This window comes from Aquarana catesbeiana, linkage group LG03 (assembly GCF_042186555.1).
Source record: "Aquarana catesbeiana isolate 2022-GZ linkage group LG03, ASM4218655v1, whole genome shotgun sequence".
NCBI lineage: Eukaryota > Metazoa > Chordata > Amphibia > Anura > Ranidae > Aquarana > Aquarana catesbeiana.
The window spans coordinates 685,194,038-685,217,284 of NC_133326.1; the positions used below are offsets into that span (position 1 = coordinate 685,194,038).

The 23,247-nt window shown below is 44.4% G+C and overlaps 1 pseudogene; it reads right to left on the reverse strand.

Annotated features, from left to right (window-relative positions):
• The window catches only part of LOC141133548 (alpha-2,8-sialyltransferase 8F-like), a 39,295-nt pseudogene extending 16,660 nt beyond the window's left edge, over nt 1–22,635 (reverse strand).
• Nucleotides 22,636–23,247: the final 612 nt, after the last annotated feature.

A 23,247-nucleotide genomic window follows, 5' to 3' on the forward strand; every position in this document is an offset into this window, starting at 1 on the left:
AGAGCCTGCACATACACCATGGCGCACATGTGGACACATAGGCATGCTCACAGATCCTGACCCTTGTGACCAACCATGGCCTGGACTTTTGGCTAAGATTCATCCTGCTGTTGTTGTACCTCGCTACCAGCACACTGCCAACCCCTGCCTGCCTCGGACCTGGATTCTGATTGTGATTCTGTACCTATCTTCCTGGTTGTTACTGAACTTGGCTTGTAACCAAACTTGTCGCTTTTGCTCACCCAACTTCAGTTTCTCCAAATTCAAGTTTGCTGAACCAATCTCTTCACACCTACTCCCTTCCACTGCCCTAGCATTCACTGTCCCATGGGTGCTTGGATAGGAATAGTGCAAATGGCTACCATCATGATCTCGAGCACCACTAACTGGTACATGACAGCCAGTGCCTTTATCTGTGCTTGAGGGGACATTATACCAGCTAGCAAGGATAACTTACTACAAATTTTTGGCAGTGTTGAATTGTAAGTCTGTTAACTTGCTGCACATTTTCACTGGCAAGTTGTACACCTGCAGAGCACTTGAAGCACAAATTCTAGTTGACACTTTTCCGATTTGTTGCAAATTTGCGTGGCAAGTCTCTAGCAAGAGCAAAGTTGCAGTGGTGATTCTACAGCAAGGGCTCTGCAAGTCTTCAAGCATGAAAATTCAACCACAGTGACCCCTGTGGTGGGATGACTATTGCTCAACATAACTGAACCAGAACTTGCAGCAGATTTGCAGAATGTTTGCAAAGAAACTTGATCTGGAGTCATACAATGCGGACTTGCTGCAATTGTGCAACAAACTTGTGAAGCTTGGCAAGTCTAGCAATAGCTTAGCAAGTCATTTTTCAAACTTGCAGCACAACTGCTTGCTATCTGGGATCCTGAGTGCTCCGACAAAAGAGCTGGGTCCCAACAAGCTGGCAAGCAGAAAAGAGTATATTACAGACTGTTGAACTCTTATGTAGCATAACTCTCCTTAGTTAGGATTGCCCCAGTATAGGGTTTAGGAGGGGTTGCTCTCTACACCAATTGTTTGTGGTTCAGTATTAGGGATGATCTGAACATGCGAACAGGCAAAAAATTTGTTCGAACACGCGAACACCATTAAAGTCTATGGGACACAAACATGAATAATCAAACGTGCTAATTTTAAAGGCTAATATGCAAATTATTGTCATAAAAAGTGTTTGGGGACCTGGGTCCTGCCCCAGAGGACATGGATCAATGCAAAAAAAAGTTTTAAAAATGGCCATTTTTTCAGGAGCAGTGATTTTAATAATGCTTAAAGTGAAACAATAAAAGTGTAATATTCCTTTAAATTTCGTACCTGGGGGGTGTCTATAGTTTGCCTGTAAAGGGGCGCATGTTTCCTGTGTTTAGAACAGTCTGACAGCAAAATTACATTTCAAAGGAAAAAAAGTCATTTAAAACTACTCGTGGCTATTAATGAATTGCCGGTCTGACAATACACATAAAAGTTCATTGATAAAAACGGCATGGGAATTCCCCACAGGGGAACCCCGAACCCTTTTCCTGAATCCCGATTGTTCCAGCATCGAGGACGAGCCCAGCAGCTCCAGCGGCTGTCTTGGGTCCTCATTGGATAGATTGATAGCAGCAGCAGCCATTGGCTGCTGCTGCTGTCAATCAAATCCAGTGACATGGGAGCCGGGCCCGAGTCCTGCTGTCTGTGTCAATGGACGCAGCAGCAGGACTCGGGAGCATGTCCGCACGGGTGTCCCCATGGAAATCGGCTCGCCGTGGGGCACTCACTGAAAAGGAGGAGCCAGGAGCGTTTCTGGGGGACCCCAGAAAAGGAGGATTGGGGCCGCTCTCTGTGCAAACTCCTTGCACGGAGCAGGTAAACATGACATGTTTGTTATTTTAAAAAATAAAAAGGAAACTTTACAATCACTTTAAAATTGTTTTTGAAGGCTCAAGGATTTTTACCTTCGTGCATTCTATGCATGAAGGTAAAAAACCTTCTGTGTGTAGCACCCCCCTAATACTCACCTGAGCCCTCTCTTCGTCCAGCGAAGTGTACGAAAGCTGAGCTTCTCCTGGGTCTCTCATTCCTCATTGGCCTGAGACAGCAGCAGGAGCCATTGGAGTGGCCACAGCTCTGTGCATCTTATGGACGCATAAAGCGGGGCTCCAGAGCTTGCATGTACCAGTGCCCCCAGAGCAAGCGGCTTGCTATTGAGGGCACTGACTGAAGAGGAGGAGCCAGGAACGTTGGCGGGGGGCCAAAAAGAGGAGGATTTGGGCTGCTCTGTGAAAACCACTGTACAGAACAGGTAAATATGATGTTTTCTTCTTCTTTTTTTTTTAAATGAACCTTTAATGTCGTTTTAACCATTTGCTGTGTCAATACTGTAGTTCATATCTCTTTTGTTACTGGGGTACTGTATATACATCTATAGTAAATATTCTCCACCCAGCCAAGTGTGTCAGATTGTTTGGTGCCATTTGCATAGTTGTGGGCACAGGAACAGGGCACCCAAGAAACAGTGACTCTTTCAGGGGTTGAGTGCTGTACATTTAAATCAATAAAACCGTACCGTACATACAATGTGCCACGGAACCAAATAATCACCTAAATATGTATAGATGATACACCGATTAGCCATAACATCATAATAACTGACAGGTAAAGTTAATAATATTGATTATCTCAAGCAGCAAGTAAACATGTTGTCCCTGAAGTTGATGTGTTGAAAGCAGAAATATTGGTCAGGCTTAAGGATTCAAGTGACTTTGAAAAGGGCCAAATTGTAATGGCAAGATGACTGTGTCAGAGCAACTCCAAAACTGCAGCTCTTGTGGGATGTTCCCGGTTTGCAGTGGTCAGGACCAACCAAATGTGGTCCAAGGAAGGAAATATAACAGATAACATATAACCAGTGGGACCGGCCACATGACTAATACCAGGTCAAACTCAGGTACTCACTCTTTACCTTTAATGGTGTAATAATGACTACTGAGTAGCATCCATTTGTGTTTTTCATATCTGCCGATTTGATAGATCTGCAGTTCCAGATGCTTTACCTTACCATTCAAAACATATCAAGGGGTCAGGACTGCCATCGGGTGGGGGGGGGGTTAGCTCATACACATGTAGGGGGCCCGGGTGTCCCGAGGCGGATCCCAGGTGTGTGCAGGGAGAGGTCTGGGCCTGCTGTCGGGTAGGCTCCAGTCAAAATGGCGGTGTGCACCCAGCTGTGTAAGGTGGGTCAGACCAGGGAGTGCCAGCAGATGGCCCCATGAAGAAGGAGGAAGAAGAAGAGGAGGTCAGGGTGGAGGAGCTTCTCTGCTCGTTTTTGCAGCTGCCGCCAGAAATCCTGGTGGAGACGAGACAGAGGCTCAGCTACCCCTCCTGGCACCAGATCCTCTCCATTGACACCACGTGGAGGAGCCGCTGCAGGACAGGTGAGAACTGCGAGGACTGGTGCTTCCCAAGGTGTGTGATCAGAGTGACACTGCCCCCCCCACCTGTGGGGGGGGGGGGAGGAGATGAGACTGGAGGAGGAGAAAGACATTGGATGGATGATATGGGACTGGAGGAGGATAGCATAGGATGGAGGACATGGGACTGGAGGAGGAGGACATGGGATGGAGAAGATGGGACTGGGAGGAGGAGGAGGACATGGGATGGGATGGAGAAGATGGGACTGGGAGGAGGAAATGGGATGGAGGAGATGAGACTGGAGGAGGAAGAGGACATGGGATTGAGGAGATGAGACTGAAAGAGGAGGACATGGGATGGGGGAGATGGGACTGGAGGAGGAGGACATGGGATGGAGAAGATGGCACTGCAGGAGGAGGACATGGGATGAGACTGGAAGAGGAGAGCAAGGAATGGGACTTGGTGGGATGCCTTGTGGGCAAATTTGGTGGGACAGCCAGTGGGTGGGCCCTTGGGGAATGTTGGTGGTCAGGGCCCAGGGCCCAGGGGGTCCCAGGCCTACATCTCTGTAAGGGGCCCCAGAATTTCTAAAGGCTGCCCTGTAGGGAGTAAATCAGTATACATGTGAACTGTCCTTAAAGTGGGAGCTTTATACCTATCTTGAAGGCAGCCTACAGATATGAGCAGTGCCTAGGGCATTCTCCTTAATGGAGGGAGCATTAAGCTTCTAAATGTGCAAGGGGATCTACTGCAATCTACCAAATCTATTCATAAGTTCAACAGCACACAAATATACACACATAATAATACAGATTAATAAATATTTATCATCTATATGTATTTCTGAGCCATATAAAGAAGTCCCCACACATACCTATTCATTAAGATGCTTGGGTTTGAGGTGACAAGATCGGTCTTTGTCCCAACGTCGTTCGTCCAGTTCAGAGGAAGAAAATTCAGCCTACAGAGAGGGAATGGAAGATGTGAGAATGGCAAGCATGGTAGATCATTGGACCAATGACCGCATCTCATAGTATTACACTCACCTGAACACAAAGTCAGCCCCGTCAATTTCCGCACCACAAGAGCTGTTGTTTAAAATTCCTCCATTCCCGACCACTGCACAGCTTCTGATTGGGTTCTGGAAGGGGGATTTCTACGATGAAAGAGAGATGAGCTCAGTTTTATTATGTTCATATTATGTTACGGTGTAGCACGTGGGCATGCCTGAGCTTATAGATTAGAGGCACAAGGGGGCGCACAGGACCTGATATGGAGTGTTACAGACATTAACTAAGAATGATAAGTTAGCCACCCATGCAGAACTGACAGGTGTAACAACAACCACAACATTTATTAAATACAAATGTAAAAGTTGCTTATTATAGACCGGGGGTCCCCAGACTTTTCAGTATGAGGACTACGTTGTATTTTGTACAAATATTTGTGGGCCAAAAAGACATTTTTTGTAAATGAATGAATAAAATTTAAATCATGAATATGTTTTACAATTTTTTTTTGTAATTAGCATGATACGATTCAGAACAATGGAGAAGAAACTTCAGCAAACACTCAGGCTGGGGGGTAAAGGGCTAGAAGATGCTGAATGTCCTCCAGCCAGAAAAAAAGGCGGGCCCTGTCTGACTTGTTGCAGCTTCTAGTGCACATTGTGAGAAGCTCACAGTGTGCCCTGAAATCAGAGTAAGGCATTTCAGTTTCACGCGACTACGGCTGTTGCCGAAACGCGTCAGCTGTTTTGCTTGTCATTTCATGTAACTAACCATTAAAATCACTATATGGACTACAGAGTTGCCGGCTCAATCCTTTTGCTTGTTTGGTTACAGGAGGGGAGCCTGTACAACTGTGCAAGACTGAAGGGAAGGTGGAAAATCAGATTTAAGACAAGTGTCACTGGGTTAATAGCATGTGTATATCTCCCCTCACCTCTTTTGTTCTATTGTTTTGGATTTCCTATAAATTTCTGTCTCTGACACAGACAGCAATAAATATGGCAGAGGGCTTAACCCTCTAATACCGATCTCTAGAAAGAAGGGGTCAAACTCGGCTCCTTGGCCGGCACTCACCTTTGGGAACAGACTATAAAGGCTCTCGGTGATATTTTGGTTTATTTTGTCTTCTGCATCGAAGCGAATCAATTGTCCAATCGCAGTGTTCTCCTGTGTCATAATCACAGAGTACGAGGCATTGCAACATTTCCCCAAGTTGGCCCTGATGAATGGAGAAGAAGCGAAGTCAAGTATCAAAATGTAGGTTGGAGATATAATCTTGCTCAAATCCTAAATGACTGCCTGGTTATTTGAGTGGCATAACCTTATGTAAAATGCATGGTTTTACATGTTACTGACCTGTATTATATATTTCAGAGGCTTTGTTGGGAGTGTATCTCACCACCCTCCTCTGCATTTCCAGGACACGTTCCTACAACCCCCATTCCCTGCATTTCAAGAATTCCTAGGACCTCCAGGTCCACCGATACCTTCTGCAAGGACTTCCAAAATCTCTGACTTCTAGAACTCTTACTTTCAGAATCCCCGGCAGGACTTCCAATGGTGCTCACAGCATCACTGCCAGGATTTCCAGAACTTTTGCTCTCAGAATCCTTGCCAGGACTTCCAAAGGTATGCCTAGAATCTTTGCCAGGACTTCCAAAGGTATGCCTAGAATCCCAGCAGGGACTTCCAAAGGTATGCCTAGAATCCCAGCAGGGACTTCCAATGGTGTAGGCCTCTTGAACCCCTTGGGAAAGAGAGCCCTGACTGATGGGGGCATAGCCAGGGCGGAGTAAGGTGGCCATGGGGTCACTGCGGATTGGTGGTAAGACAGGACGGGGTTGGGCCTGAGCTCACTAGTGTGGCGCCCCAGGGGATTCTGGGTCTTTTCGGAAGAAGATTTGGTAAGAGCTGCCCACCCTCCCACCCTAATTATGGTTGGTATGTCACAGCTTGCTGCGGTTTTTGGTGACCTTGCCAGCAAACACGGCTGTAATAGGTATGCCCTTGATGTTAATTGGGAGATAGGCGGCCGGTCCGGCACTTATGGTAAGGACAGGCCCCTCAGTTATCTCCCTTTCCCCATTTGGAATTGGGTGCTCACAGTGAAACTGTGACTGGCACTGTTGAAATGTTTGATGTTATATGTTCAAGTTAATAAAAGCTGTGGCCTTGCCCTTTCCAAAATTAATGGTTGTAAGTGGTTTTTATTGGATGGGATGAAGGGGTAAGGTTTAAAAGTTGGCTATAAAATGTTATGGTAAGCAGGGCAGGTGCTAGATTATTTTGCACCCTAGGCAAGACCAGCTACTTGCGCCCCCCCCCCAAAAAAAAAATTTAAAATTAAAACTACCATTTTAAAACCTGTAGAAAATATTAAAACATCTAAATATAAAACTGCTACATTTCTTTTCATTCAGACAGCCCAATCCAGCAAAAAAAAAAAGAAAGAAAGAAGAAAAGAAAAACAGCCCAATCCAGCAAAGAGACAGCTAAATCCAGCAAAGAGACATCCCCACATAAAAAAGACATCCCAATCCAAAGAGACATAAAAAATCCAGCAAAGAGACATCCAAATCCAAGTGTGATAGGTGGGGGAGAGTGTGACAGGTGGGGGGGTGATAGGTGGGGGGCCAGTGTGACAGGTGGGGGTGGGCGGCCAGTGTGACAGGTGGAGGGGGGGCAGTTTGACAGGTGGTGGTGGGGGGCAGTGTGACAGGTGGGCAGCCAGTGTGACAGGTGGGGGGCCAGACAGGTGAGGGGCCAGTGTGACAGGTGGAGGGGGAAGTTTGACAGGTAGGGGGAAGTGTGACAGGTGGGGGGGTCAGTGTGACAGGTGGGGGGGTCAGTGTGACAGGTGGGGGGCCAGTGTGACAGGTGGGGGGGTCAGTGTGACAGGTGGGGTGGGGGGCCAGTGTGACAGGTGGAGGGGGGGCAGTTTGACAGGTGGTGGTGGGGGGCAGTGTGACAGGTGGGCAGCCAGTGTGACAGGTGGGGGGCCAGTGTGACAGGTGGAGGGGGCAGTTTGACAGGTAGGGGGAAGTGTGACAGGTGGGGGGGTCAGTGTGACAGGTGGGGGGCCAGTGCGACAGGTGGGGGGGTCAGTGTGACAGGTGGGGGGGTCAGTGTGACAGGTGGGGGGCCAGTGTGACAGGTGGGGGGCCAGTGTGACAGGTGGTGGTGGGGGCCAAGTGTGACAGGTGCAAGAACTTCACTCACTGTGTTGGCTGTTAGTGCCAGCTTCTCAAGAGGCAGGCTCGTTGCATGGAATCCTATGTCAGCAATAAACAGCCCATCAGAGCAGCCAATCATGGAGTCGCGTGCTTGTGGATCCACGGGCAATCGATAGCAGGGGTGGGCGTTCCGTGTGGTGGTGGGCGTGGCCAATGGCTACCAGTGTGTTGTTCTGTCCCAGGGCTCCAGTGAGCGTCGCATAGAGGCAGGATGGCGACGTACGTATAGTCACCTGTCAAATGTTCCTGCCCCGGGGCGGGACGGCCTCCCCCGTTATTGGGAAGGGATTCCCACACTTCCCTCGCTCCTCCCCTTCAGTAAACAATGAGAAACGGCCCGGGAAGTGAAGGTAGACTGGGGGGGGGCGGAGCGCCCACGAACATGCCGCTCTGTGTGTGTGTGTAAGTGGTGCTGAGGCGGCCGGCCGTGCTAGTATGCTGTCACTGTGCGCGCCCTCCGCATGCTGGACTAAGGCGAACTAGGCACTGACAAGCTCCCGGCGGAAAGTAGGGAAACCAGCGGTCAAGGCTGCGCCCTAGGCGGCAGTGCGCCCTAGGCAGTTGCCTAGTCCGCCTAGTGGTAGCACCGGCCCTGATGGTAAGGAACCTGGGCTCATTGCACCTCAGCAGTCATGCTTGCTGAATCCCAGCTAGGACGTTTAATGGCACTCAGAGAATCCCTAACAGTACTTCCAATGGTGCTCACAGAATACCTGCCAAGACTTTCAATGGTACTCACAGAATGAGAAAGCAAGAACAGAGGGCACACCAAGCCACATTACCTTAGCAATAACTTTAATTATATTGATAAAACTGATGTACAGTGGGTAAAATAAGTATTGAACACGTCACCGTTGTTCTAGGTAAATCACACAGGGTGTGCAAGGTGTGCCTAATCACCTTGTGTGGCACAAATGCCTCCTGATATTTCACCAAAGCCCCCAAAGAGGGCTCCTAGAAAATGTAAAAACATTAAAAAAATAAAATAATAAAAATAAAAACTAATGACACCCTCCATTGCTCTGCTGACACCGTCAGTATATATACGATTCCAAATCATTTGGTGGAGGGGGGATTATGGTGTGGGTTTGTTTTTCAGGGGTCAGGCTTTGCCCCTTAGTTCCAGTGAAGGGAACACTTAAAGTGTTTGTTAACCCAAAAAAAAAAAATTAAATTAAATTAATATCCTGGTCCCTTAAAGCAGATTATACAGTACAGTGCTGTGTAATCTGTCCCTCTCTAAACTGTTAAAAAACCTCCCTGAGCCTGCTACTTCCTGTATGCCCTATCTATACTGACCACGAAAATCATGGCTGCTGACCCATGATCACCGTGGTCAGAGTGCGTCATACGCTGCCCTGCTCTCTGCTCCCCCCTCACCCCTCCTCCTTACCTGTCATCACCCTCTCTCTGTCTGTCTCCACTCAGCCCCGGCCTGAAGACAGCTGAAAAATCTTTATTTGCACTGCTTGTTTTTTTAAAATGACACACATAGTGTGCTATGCCAGGCTCTAATAGAGGGTCTGGCATAGACTTATACAAATGGGTTCACAAACTATTTAAGGCGTCAGTATACCAAGACATTTTGGACAATTTAATGCTCCCAACTTTGTGGGAACAGTTTGGGGATGGCCCCATCCTGTTCCAACATGACTGCGCACCAGTGCACAAAGCAAGGTCCATAAAGACATGGATGAGCGAGTTTGGGGTGGAGGAACTTGACTGGCCTGCACAGAGTCCTGATCTCAACCCTCTAGAACAGCTTTGGGATGAATTAGAGCGGAGACTGAGAGCCAGGCCTTCTCGTCCAACATCAGTGCCTGACTTCACAAATGCGCTTCTGGAAGAATGGTCAAACATTTCCATAGACACACTCCTAAACCTTGTGGACAGCCTTCCCAGAAGAGTTGAAGCTGTTATAGCTGCAAAGGGTGGGCCATCTCAATATTGAACCCTACGGACTAAGACTGGGATGCCATTAACCACTAGAGGACCATCCTCCGCATTTATACTGCGGCAGGTTGGCTCCTCTGGGCAAATCGCCGTAGCTAGGGACGTGCGTTGACCGTGATGTCCGCCAGGCACCCGCGATCGCTCCTGAGAGAGACAGAATGGAGATCTGTTAATGTAAACAGACAGATCTCCATTCTGTCAGGAGAGAGGAGACCGATCTGTTGTTCATACTAAGTATGAACAACGATCGGTCTCCTCCTCCAGGCAGTCCTAGCCCCACACAGTTAGGACACACATTTAACCCCTTGATCGCCCCCTACTGTTAACCCCTTCCCTGCCAATGATATTTATACAGTAATCAGTGGCTAATTTTAGCTCTGATCGCTGTATAAATATCACTGGTCCCAAAAAAGTGCCAAAAGTGTCCGTTCTGTCCACTGCAATGTCGCAGACCCGCTAAAAATTGCAGATCACCGCCATTACTATTAAAAAAAAAAGTAATCATAAAAATGCCATAAATCTATCCCCTAGTTTGTAAAAGCTATATCTTTTTCTCAAACCAATCAATATACGCTTATTGCGTTTTTGTTTTGCCAAAAATATGTAGAAGAATATATATTGGCCTAAACTGATAATGAAATTTGTTTTTTTATATTTTTTGGGGGGGGATATTTATTATAGCAAAAAGTTTAAAAAATAGCTTTTTTTTTAAATCGTCGCTCTTTTTTTTTTTTAGAGCAATAGAATAAAAACCGCAAAGGTGATCAAATACCACCAAAAAAAAAAAAAAAAAGCTCTATTTGTGGGAAAAAAAAAGGACGTCAATTATGTTTGGGTACAGAGTCGTATGAACGCGCAATTGTCAGTTAAAGCGACACAGTGCCGTATCGCAAAAAATGGGCTGGTCATTAACGGGGCAAATCCTTCCTGGGCTGAAGTGGTTAAAGTTCATGTGCGTGTATTTTTTTGAATAATAATTTTTTTTTTTTCTGAATGAATCCCCCCCCTTTTTTTTTATAACTAGAGCATCAGAAGCATGGCAGCTATATAGATTGTAGAAACAAGTTCTCCACATCTATGTTCCCTGGCAGCTTGTAATTGTTTCCATAGAGAAGTTTAGGAAAAATGGCACCAGTGGCCCACCTCTTTGGACTACTGAAAATGGCACCAGTTTCAAAGTTTACTAGATAAAAAGAGAGTGTATCCCCATAATAATCCTGCTGCCACATTGGCCCCCAGCTTCCAAGTCCTTCTCAGGATGCAATGTGTCAAGAAGGGTGGCCATGAGTGACACAAGTGGACAGAGCCTAACAGGGATCGGTTGGGTTCATGCTTTAGTGCGGTTTATGAAAATGTCAGTGCTGTTCTGATTTTTGTGGATTCTTACAACTTTATTGTATAATGTAAATGTGATGTAATGTGACAAAAATCTCTGGATGTATTTTTATTTTTATTTACTCATGAAGTCAGTCTTTTTCCCTGACCTAGAGACACAGTGTATGAGGTGGAGGAGGTATTGCACTGGTGAATCAATAGACAGGAAATATTATCCATGGTGGTGACTAGATAAAATTCTGGAGATTCTGCAGACAAGAAATATTATCCATGGTGGTGACCAGATGAGATTCTGCAGACAGGAAATATTATTCATGGTGGTGACCCGATGAGATTCTGGAGATTCTGCAGGCAAGAAATATTATCCATGGTGATGACCAGATGAGATTCTGGAGATTCTGCAGACAAGAAATATTATCCATGGTGATGACCAGATGAGATCCTGGAGATTCTGCAGACAAGAAATATTATCCATGGTGGTGACCTGATAAGATTCTGGAGATTCTGCAGACAAGAGATATTATCCATGGTCATGACCAGATGAGATTCTGGAGATTCTGCAGACAGGAAATATTATCCATGGTGGCGACCAGATGAGATTCTGGAGATTCTGCAGACAGGAAACATTATCCATGGTGGCGACCAGATGAGATTCTGGAGATTCTGCAGACAGGAAACATTATCCATGGTGGCGACCAGATGAGATTCTGGAGATTCTGCAGACAGGAAATATTATCCATGGTGGTGACCCGATGAGATTCTGGAGATTCTGCAGACAAGAAATACTATCCATGGTGGTGACCAGATGAGATTCTAGAGATTCTGCAGACAAGAAATATTATCCATGGTGGTGACCAGATAAAATTCTGGAGATTCTGCAGACAAGAAATATTATCCATGGTGGTGACCAGATGAGATTCTGCAGACAGTAAATATTATTCATGGTGGTGACCCGATGAGATTCAAAGTACAAGGAAGTTGGGACTTTAAATGAAACAACTGGGTAGTGGAGGTATATGCAAATTATAATTTATTTGAGTAACATAAATACATAATTCATCTTGTATATAGCAGGGTTTGCATAGGACCTGAACATGATGTATAAAAAGATGTATAAAAGTACATACAGACAACGTATGAGTAAGGTAATGAGCATATATATAGTAATGACAAAAAGCCCAATACTGGTACATGCGTCCACATAGTGTAAATGTATTCATAAATGAGTATATAGATAAAATCAAAGAATAAGAATGGTAAAATAGGTAAGTATCAGTCCATATAAGGTGTAATTGTGGCATCAGATGTAGCTCGACGCGTTTCGTGGGTTTTTCCCACTCGTCAGGAGCAGATGCAATAGACATATCTATGGAGTATATAAGTAAAGATGGAATAAGTCATACTCTAAATAGAATTCTTATTCTTTGATTTTATCTATATACTCATTTATGAATACATTTACACTATGTGGACGCATGTACCAGTATTGGGCTTTTTGTCATTACTATATATATGCTCATTACCTTACTCATACGTTGTCTGTATGTACTTTTATACATCTTTTTATACATCATGTTCAGGTCCTATGCAAACCCTGCTATATACAAGATGAATTATGTATTTATGTTACTCAAATAAATTATAATTTGCATATACCTCCACTACCCAGTTGTTTCATTTAAAGTCCCAACTTCCTTGTACTTTGAACCAAATTATCAGGATGGAGGTACCTTCGGGTGCTTCATTTAAAGTCCCAACCCCCCCTTCTTGTTTACCCGATGAGATTCTGGAGATTCTGCAGACAAGAAATATTATCCATGGTGGTGACCTGATAAGATTCTGGAGATTCTGCAGACAAGAAATATCCATGGTGGTGACCAGATGAGATTCTGGAGATTCTGCAGACAAGAAATATCCATGGTGGTGACCAGATGAGATTCTGGAGATTCTGCAGACAGGGAATATTATCCATGGTGGCGACCAAATAAGATTCTGGAGATTCTGCAGACAGGAAATATTATCCATGGTGGCGACCAAATGAGATTCTGGAAATTCTGCAGACAGGAAATATTATCCGTGATGGCGACCAGATGAGATTCTGCAGCAGGCTGTTACAGACCTCCTATAACTATGAGGGAGTTAGCATATACAGGCATACCCCACTTTTAAGTACACAATGGGGTTTATTTAGGGTAATTGTAAATTATGTGTGGAGGGGTTGGATTTCCTCTGGTGATGGTCCTCAAGGAAAAAGAATTTGTTCACTTTATTTGAGATATTTCCATTATTAAGACACAAGTCTTTTACCAACAGAAACTGCGTGCGGACACATTGTTTATTTCTTTTTTGGGACGTAATCACAGCATTGGTTGTTATCACAATAATGTCTGTTATGTATTGGACACATTGCTTATGTTTATTGGGACTATCAGTATATTGGTTGGTGTCACAATTAATTTTGTCACATATTGCACACGAAATGCACTGCATTTTGATTTTATATAATAAAGTTTATCATATATATTTGTAGCTAAGTCCCGGGTCCCCTTTGGTCTAATGAGAACCTCCAGAGTTAGGGATAGCGGACATCCCTCTATGTAGAGTGGATTACAAGGCATGGTGGGTGTAATGCAAAGTAGATTCATGGGCGCCAGACACTTCTTGAATGTAAAGAGATTTATTGTCTCTTAAACAGAACTGTGGGAGAGAGGGTTTAGGGCCAGGACACCCTTTAGTAGTTGCAATGTTAAATGGTAGACTCCAAGACTTCTATAGATAGACAACCATGCAGGGAAAGGCACCCAGCCGGACACCACATCTGCATCTGCACCCTGTCTCCTATGGCAACAATCTTGAACGGTTCCTAACAAAGGTGACAATGAACTCTCACTTCCTCTAAAATCCCCTATTGTAGATCTTTACTCAACTGAGAGTTCCCAGTCTCTCTCACCAGACTTGCTGATCCACTGTCACTGGATCTCCTGAGCTCTTCCAACCTTCTCGCTCAGTATCTTCTTCAAGCGTCACCCCCCGCATCCTTGCTGGGTCCCTAGCTTGGCATCCAAGATACTTCTCAAGCGTCACCCTACTGGCCTGCTTGGTCCCTAGCTTGGCACACAAGGCTGCTCTGCAAGCATCACCTTTGCTGGCTGGGTCCCTGGCTTGATCACTGCCAAAGTTTCCCAATTGTTCATCGTTCCCCGGTTGGTAAGAACACTACTCTGGTACTTGCTTCAGCTACTCACAGTGGTCCCTGGTAACAAGGTGGATGGTCCCTTAGCGGTGACAGCTTCCCCTCTACCCCCGTCCACGACGGGTTCTCCGGCTGGCAGAACTGAAACTTCTGGTTGGACTGCAAGCCACAGTCCCAACCCTACGCTTCTCTCTTGCTTCTGGAAAGGCCCTCAGACAGCCTAGCAGCCAGATGTCCCCCCGGATAGGCCCTCAGTCACTGGCCTAGCAGCCCAGGCAGCACAACGCACGTCCACCCAGACAGCCACCCAGGTGGCACAGAACACAGATCACCTGACCTCACCCAAATAAATAGGCTCTACCAGCAGGCCAAGTGACCCAAGAAAATCCCTGCCCATTGGCTGAGATACCCCATCTATTCCTAATCTGTCCTTGCAATGCCCTTGTCTTGTCTAATGCCACCAGATACTCGGCCATCTAGTGACAGATGAGAGAAGTGCAGAATTAGGGTGGAATCAATTGCTCTCCTATCAATTGACCAAGACAACTATACCTGGCAGGTAAATTTACTAGCAACACTACCTGAACATCAGGGTGCTACATCTTGTTTTTTGTCACTTTTATTTTTCAGGAGGATGGTAAGAGTATATAACTTTTTAAAATTAAGTAATTTTACACACAGGAAGGTGAGTGCTTCTGGGATATATGAAGCTAAAATCAGTATGAGGCAGTACCTGATACATCATTCTTGCCTAGGAGAAATGAAATGAAAGTGGGAGGAATAAATTAACAGAATAGATATATAGGTAAAAAAAAAAAATGTACCTCGCTATGTTAAAGGAGGGGGTAATAATTAACATTAGTGAAGATGTAAAATCAGAGCAAAAGTCCACTTTAGTTTATATAGCTCCCTTATTCCCCTCTTCCGCCATTGGTGCCTAGGCAAGAGAGACATCAGCATCCTTTGGGTGAAATCCAAAGAAGTGCCGAGGAGCCCAAATAGAAAGGGCTTTATATAATAATCCACTTGTGCTGTGAAATATTCTCCCTTCCTCCCTGAAAAACGTTGAAGACCTTGTGCAACCTCTTCTGAAAAGACCCACCAGACCTTGCATGACCCCCTTATATACTAGGTAAGGTCAAACTGCTCTTTTTACAATATTCCTCATGATTATATATCACCCAGCACTTTCTTCTGATCAATAGCCCTCTAGCTGTTGCGGTACTACACGTCCCATTAGGCATTGTAAAACCCTTACATTCATAGACATGACTAGGCATGATGGGAATTGTAGTTCCTGAACCCCCGAAGGTCCATAGTTTGGAGACCCCTGCTCTACACAAACAAAATTGATGTCCTTTTTTTCCCCATAGATAGAGCTTTCTTTTGGTGGTATTTGATCACCTCTGCGGTTTTAATTTTTAATTTTTTGCACTATAAACAAAAAAAGAGCGACAATTTTGAAAAAAAAAAAAAAACACAATATTTTTTACTTTCTGCTTTAATACACATCCAATAAAAAAAAAAAAGATAAAAAAAACAAATTTCTTCATAAATTTAGGCCAACATGTATTCTGCTACATATTTTTGGTAATACTAAATCCCAATAAGCGTATATTGATTGGTTTGCGTAAAAGTTATTTGCGTCTACAAACTGTGGGATATATACTGAAATTTTTATTTATTTATACTAGTAGTGGTCAGAGATCAGCGACTTATAGTGGGACTGTGAATGAATGAAGAATTTGTATAGCGCTACAAATGCGAACTGAATCGCTTCAAGGCGCTTGAAATATTGTAATATTGCAGCAGACAATCTGACATTAAAGCGGTTGAATACCCGCAAACGAAAAAAAACCCCCAAAAAACATGTAAGGCAAAGGCATAATGAGCTAGTAGTATTCGCCGCATACTAGGTCATTACCTTAGGCATCGCATCCGGGTCACCGCCGAGGGAGCTGACATTTTCATTTTCTGCCGGGTTCGCGGCTCCGGTGCTGTAAGTGGTCGGAGCCGGGATGACGTCACTCCCGTGCGGGAGTCCTCCATTCCGGTATGATACGCCGGACCTTCGCCAGTCCTTCACTGCGCATACGCCACTGACGTCAGCGGCTGCATGTAGCTTGAATATCTCCTAAACCGTACGGGTTTAGCTGATATTCATTTTACCTACAGGTAAGCTTTATTCACATGCGTGTTTTTTTTTTTCTTTTAAACGTGGGGGGGGTGTTTTGGAGTATTTTCACTCATCACACATAGGCCAGCCCATCCACCTAAATGGGCTGCCCTACATGCAGCTATCGCCAATCACCCCAAAGAGGCTTCAGTATTTTATTTAAGAGCGGAGCTTGATGCGTTTTTTACTGTGATTTTTGGTGCAGCGCATTTTCTGAAATCTGAGATGTGAATGGAGCCTCATTGTTCTTGTGTAAGCGCACCAATTTCACTTTCAGGCCCCATTCACATCTAGCATAGTGGGAGCGCACGTTTTGTGACTCGTTTTTCCTTTGACATGTTGATTTCAATGGGCTGCACTATATGTGGCTTATGGGACATTTTGGCGTTTTGTGGGTTGTGTGTTTTTACTGTGCAGCATTTGCCGCTCGTTTCACATGCCAAAATGTGTGTTTGCTTCTGTGTTTGGTGTGCCTTTAATTAATGGCACTGAAAGCAACAAGTAATTTTAGTTGTATAAAGGTGTCCATACACTATACAATCTGATTGTACACTCTCCTTTTAGATTTACCAAATTTTTATTATAGGAGGAAACACCTATCTAGCCAATCACTCTGCATCCAATCAGGCAGGTCCTGATGGTAGATCTAAAGGAGATTGTACAATCAGATTGTATAGTGCAGTGATGGCGAACCTTGGCAACCCAGATGTTTTGGAACTACACTCTGCAGAGTGCATGAGCATCATGGGAAATGTAGTTCCAAAACATCTGGGGTGCCAAGGTTCACCATCACTGGTGTAGTGTATGGCCATCTTTATACACCTAAAATTACTAGTTGCTTTCAGTGCCATTAATTAACGGCACACCAAACACAGAAGCAAACACATTTTATCATTAGGATATATGTGTTTAGGCTGATGCATATTCATTTCCTGTCGCCACCAATGTTATACACTGTTTTCTCTGACCCCTCCCCCCCTGCTCCACTATATAAGACTGTCCCCTTTATCCTACCCACTATGCTTGATAAAGGAGCGCAGCTACCATAACACTCGTAGCGCGCGCGCTCAGAAACGCGTCGCTTTATTGTGACGTCACTGCCCTGTGCCACGCCGTTTCATGCTCTCCAAGCCTCGCTCTGGATCACTCAGCGCACGACCGTCCTCCGTCTCAGCGGGTACCAGCAAGGACTTCAGGAGCGCTAAAGAACAAACGGGCTCTGACAGCTCACCGCCCCATCCTTCCTGGGATCTGCTGTGCTACATATCGCCAGTGAGAAGTGGATACATTGTGACCCGGTCACCTTCCCTGCTCCTGGACACTACACAGCCCAGAGATATACTCAACTTCACCTTATCTCATGTGAGTGGATATTGTTTTTACTATTAAAGTGTTTGATTTACACACTCAGAGGCGCCCCTCTCCTTGTTTATTCAGGTGGATGGGCTGCCCTATGTGTAATGAGTGAAAATGCTCCAAAACGCCCCCCCCCCCACCTCGTTTAAAAAAAGAAAACACGCATGTGGGAATGCGAGTTCCCGCTATGCCGAGATGTGAACGGGGCTTGACAGCTGAGTGTTTTTGTCCACTCCCTCCTGTATACTTACATATGAAGATGGCCATACACTATGCCATCTGATTGTATATTGTGTATTTAGTGAGAAGGGTGATCACTGATTGATTGCATTTCATTAAAAAAATGTGCAGCTGGGAGTAGGAGGGTGGATGATGCAGGGTGTGCGCTGATGAGGTCAGCTGGTCAACTCCTTCCTGTGTCATGACCTCTAGTCTGTCCAGAAAGTAAGACATTACTAATGGATATGTTTGGAAACATGGATGAGGACAGTGAAGTAAGTGACTGTAGATTTAATGGAAAGCTTTGATATCTTTACAAAATATGAATAAGTACATTAATGCTTTATATGTACATAGGGGGGCTGGAATTTAGAAAAAAAAAAAACGTGAACAAAGGTGAACTTTTCAGCCCCAGGAAATTCGACGACTGAATGACCGGGCTATTTTTTGCGATACTGCACTGTGTATTTAACTGACAATTGCGCGGTCGTGCGACATTGTACCCAAACAAAATGGACGTCCTTTTTTTCCCCACAAATAGAGCTTTCTTTTGGTGGTATTTGATCACCTCTGCGGTTTTTATTTTTTGCGCTATAAACAAAAGAAGAGCGACAATTTTTTTTACTTTTTGCTATAGTAAATATCCCAATTTTTAAAAAAACAAAAACAATTTTTTTCCTCAGTTTAGGCCGATATGTATTCTTCTACATATTTTTGGTAAAAAAAAATAAAAAATCGCAATAAGCATATATTGCTTGGTTTGCGCAAAAGTTATAGCGTCTACAAACTATGGGAAAGATTTATGGCATTTATATGGCTTTTTTATTATTATTGTTTTTTTTTTTACTAGTAATGGTGGTGATCTGTGATTTTTAGCGGTATTGCAACATTGCGGTGGACAGGTCGGACACTTCTGACACATTTTTGGGACCATTTACAGAGCAATCAGTGCTATAAATAAACACTGATTGCCATGTAAATGTCACTGGCAGGGAAGGGGGTTAACACTAGGGGGCGATCAAGGGGTTAACTGTGTTCCCTGTGTGTGTGTTCTAACTGTGGGGGGATGGGACTAACTAGGAAAGATGACAGATCGCTGTTTCTACTTTGTAGAAACACACAATCTGTCTTCTCTCCTCTGACAGCACAGGGATTTATGTGTTTACACACACACACACAGACCCCTGTGCTACCACTCGTGCACGCAATCGCGCCCGCCACATGCATGGGGTCCCCTGCTGCGCAGCGGGCGCGCGCGCCCTCTGGTGGCTCTGCTGGGCAAAGCCGTATATGTATGGCTTTGCCCAGGAGAGCACAACTGCTCAACACTTTAACACAACTGATTGGCTCCCTGTGCTTCTTTTCCATGTCGCAATCTGAACTCTTCTGTAGGGACTGGAAGAGGCTGATGAATGGTCATATTTAAGTGCTCACACTGTTCATGAATTAATGTTTTTTTTTGTTTTGTTTTTTTATGAATAGTCTCCAGACATATATACAATAATGCCAAATAATGCAGCTGTTTAATCATTAGTACATCAATGTATTAATGGTTATTGAGCTGCACCATTTGTGTCTTTCCTACTTGCCTGGAGTTCAGCTTTAAATGTCAGAAACCATCTCTGATTTTTGTTGTATAAGTGACCCAAATGATAAATAATCCATTAACATATGAAGAATATACCCACACCTCCCATACTTACTGATGCAGGTTGTGTTCTGTCTGGTTCTCCTTCCAAGGACACCCCTCTGAACTGCCTTCACCAGCTCAAAAAAATTTTGCTCTTCAAATCTACAGCAAAAAAATAAACAAACATAATTCTAGAAATGCAGAAAAAAAGATGATTTCACACTCTATGACGACGGCAAACATCTATAGAATGGGATGGAAGGAAGGGAAGAGTGATTTTGGTGAAAAGGATTTTACTGCAAAATGACTGATATTGTCTTTGCTTAGGTCTAATGCCGCGTACACACAGTCGGACTTTTCGACCGGACCAAATCCGGTGGACAATCCGATCGTGTGTGGGCTTCACCGGACCTTCAGCTGACTTTTGCAGTCGCAAATCTGACGGACTTTAGATTTGGAACATGCTTCAAATCTTTACGTCGTAACTCCGCCGGACCCAGAAATCCGCTCGTCTGTATGCTAGTCCGACGGACAAAACCCGACGCTAGGGCAGCTATTGGCTACTGGCTATCAACTTCCTTATTTTAGTCCGGTCGTACGTCATCACGTACGAATCCGTCGGACTTTGGTGTGATCGTGTGTAGGCAAGTCCGTTCGTTAGAAAGTCCGTTGAAAGTCCGCCAAAAGTCCGTCGAAATTCTGTCAGATGGGCTGTCGGACTTTTGTAGCTGAAAAGTCCGATCATGTGTACGCGGCATAACAGCTTATGGACTTTTTATTAAAGTATTGTGTTATTTAAATGAAAGCTGCAGATTTATAAAGATTAAACATGACATCTGACATGAATTTTAATATTTACATGTTGAAGATGATAAGATATTTACATATTTGTGCTCACATCTACTTCAAGTAAGATATGTTTTCCATTTACTCAGAAGAAGTTTGGAAATTTTAGAGTTTAGTCATCTCTAATAATGATCCCCATGTATGTAACATTATTCTCTGCCTGTTCACACTCCAATATACAAAAATAATAAAAAAGATTTACTTACGTTCCCAGCACAGAACACAGTATAATTGATTTCAGACAGGAACATCCGCATGTAGAGAAGTTTACCTTGATTCTTCTCTCCCTTTACAATAAATGTGAAATATTGTTATTAAAATGAAAATTATTATCCTAACACAATCTATTGTTCTATTCCTTTCTCCAAAGCATCTTCCTTTACTTTTTATTTTCCTTTCTTTCTTTATATGTCTACCCCAACCCCCTTTCTCTCACTCTCCTTTTCTCTTTCCCTACCCCCTCACTTTTTTCTATTTCTTCCTAGATCTATTTTCTGTTTCTTTTCCACTTTCTCAAGTTAGTTTTACTTTTTTTATACTTTCTTTCCTTTCTTCCTTCTCTCTCTCTCTTTCTCTCTCCCTTCCCTTCTTTCCTTTATTCCTTTTTCTCCCTCCCCTTCCTTTTTTCCTTCTCTCTTTTCTCTCTCCCTTTCCTTCTTTCCTTTCTTCCTTCTCTCTTTTCTCTCTCCCTTTCCTTCTTTCCTTTCTTCCTTCTCTCTTTTCTCTCTCCCTTTCCTTCTTTCCTTTCTTCCTTCTCTCTTTTCTCTCTCCCTTTACTTTCTTCCTTTTATCCTCCCTTTCCTTTTTTTCCTTTCTTCCTTCCCCTTTCTTTCTCTCTCCCTCTCCTTCTTTCCTTTCTTCCATTTTCTTTCTCCTTTTCCTTTTTTCCTTTTCTCTCTCCCTTTCCTTTTTCTCTTTCCCTTTCCTTCTTTCCTTTCTTCCTTTTTTTCTCTCCCTTTCCCTTTCCTTCTTTTCTCTCTTCCTTTTTCTCTCTCTCATTCTTCTTTACTTTACTTCTTTACTTTTAGAAAACAGAGACCAGACTATTAATGTCTTAAAGGAGTTGTAAAGGCAGAAGGATTTTTATCTTAATGCATTCTAAACATTAAGATAAAAAACCTCCTGTATGTGGCAGCCCTCCAGCCCCCCCCCCCCCCCCCCCCCCGTTACCTACCTGAGCTCCGTCTCTCTCCAGCGATGTCCACAATTCCCTCAGCCATCCAGTACACTCCTTCTGATTGGCTGAGACAGAGCAGGGGCACTATTGGCTCCAGTGGCTGTCAAAGTCAGTCAGCCAATCAGGGGGATAGAGGGGTGGGGCCAGGCCGGGGCTCCTTGTCTGAATAAATACACAGAGCTCTGACTCAGCTTGGGTGCCCCCTGTAGCAAGCTGCTGGCTGAGGGGCACTCAAAAAATGGGAGGGACTAAGAGCAGCAAAGAGGGACCCGAGAAGAGGAGAGTCTGGGCTGCTCTGTGGAAAACCAAGTGCACAGAGGAGGTAAGAAGGACATGTTTGTTATTATTTTTTTTTTTAAAGAGCCTGTACAATCACTTTAAGCAAGTCATTAACAGTGAAACAAAACACATCCAAAGTCCAGCAAACAGAATACACAGCGAACGTGAAGATATAAGTGAACCATAACCAAATAACAAAATACCGAACAAGCAACCTAAGTAATAGAGAGCCTAACTAGCAAACTAATGATATACAATATACACAAAATGGGGAACACAGGAAAAAAGGATATTACCAGAGATGCAAGGAAGGGAGAACCAGGACTGGGATCAGGAACAGGAGGAGTGGATACAAGGCAACAAAGGTACAGGATGCAGGTACAAGGCAGAGGCAGGAATCAGATTCAGGATTAAGCGGAAAGCAGTCTCTGGCCAGCAGGGCAAAAAACACTGAAGCATAAGGGAACAGTGGAGGAGGAACTAAATACCTTCCCAGCAGCCAGCACCAGGCTGGGAGTCACCCGCTGGTGGACACCGGAACTACAACCCTCCGCATAGGGAAACACAGTGCCACCAGCAGCTGATCCAAGTTCTGACAATCTTTTTCTCTCCCCCCCCCCTCCATTGAATGCAGACATTTACCGGCCGTGTTGGGTCTGGTGGGGGATCTGTAGACTCAGGTAGAGAAGGTAACATGTCAGGATAGTAGAAAGGCTCAGCAGGTACATCCACTCTCTCACCATTTTCAAATGTAGAATGCTCAGCCAATGTGTTCACCTCACATGTGACTGAGAAATGATACCAGCAAGGTGTGTCTGTATTCCTGCAGGGATTAGAAAACAAACAAAATTCTATGTACACTTCACCCAACCAATCATCTCAATACCTCTGTGCACAATTCACCCAACCCGTCATCTCATTTATTTCTGATGGCTGACCTGGGACATCCGGGGTCGCCTGATGAGCCAACTTCTCACTGCTTCCTTCTCCACTATCTGACAAGACACACAGGGGGTTATTTATTAAAGGAAAATCCACTTTGCACTGAAAGTGCACTTGGAAGTAGAGTCGCTGTAGATCTGAGGGGAACATGCAAGGAAAATAAAACAGCATTTTAGCTCTCACATGATTGGTTGATAGAATCAGCAGAGCTTCCCCTCATTTCAGATCTACTCCTTAGATTTAGAGAGACTGCACTTTCAGGTGCACTTGCAGCGCAAAGTGGATTTGCCTTTCGTAAATAACCCCCACAATGTCACCTTATATACAGATTACTGATCCAGCACCGCTTCCTTCTCCACTATCTGACAAGACACACAATGTCATCTTATATACAGATTACTGCCGCTCCGCTAATCCATGCGCCCGGCCCCTAATCTACATGCAGGGCGCCAGACACATGGATTTCAATGGGGTTTTTTTTTTTGAA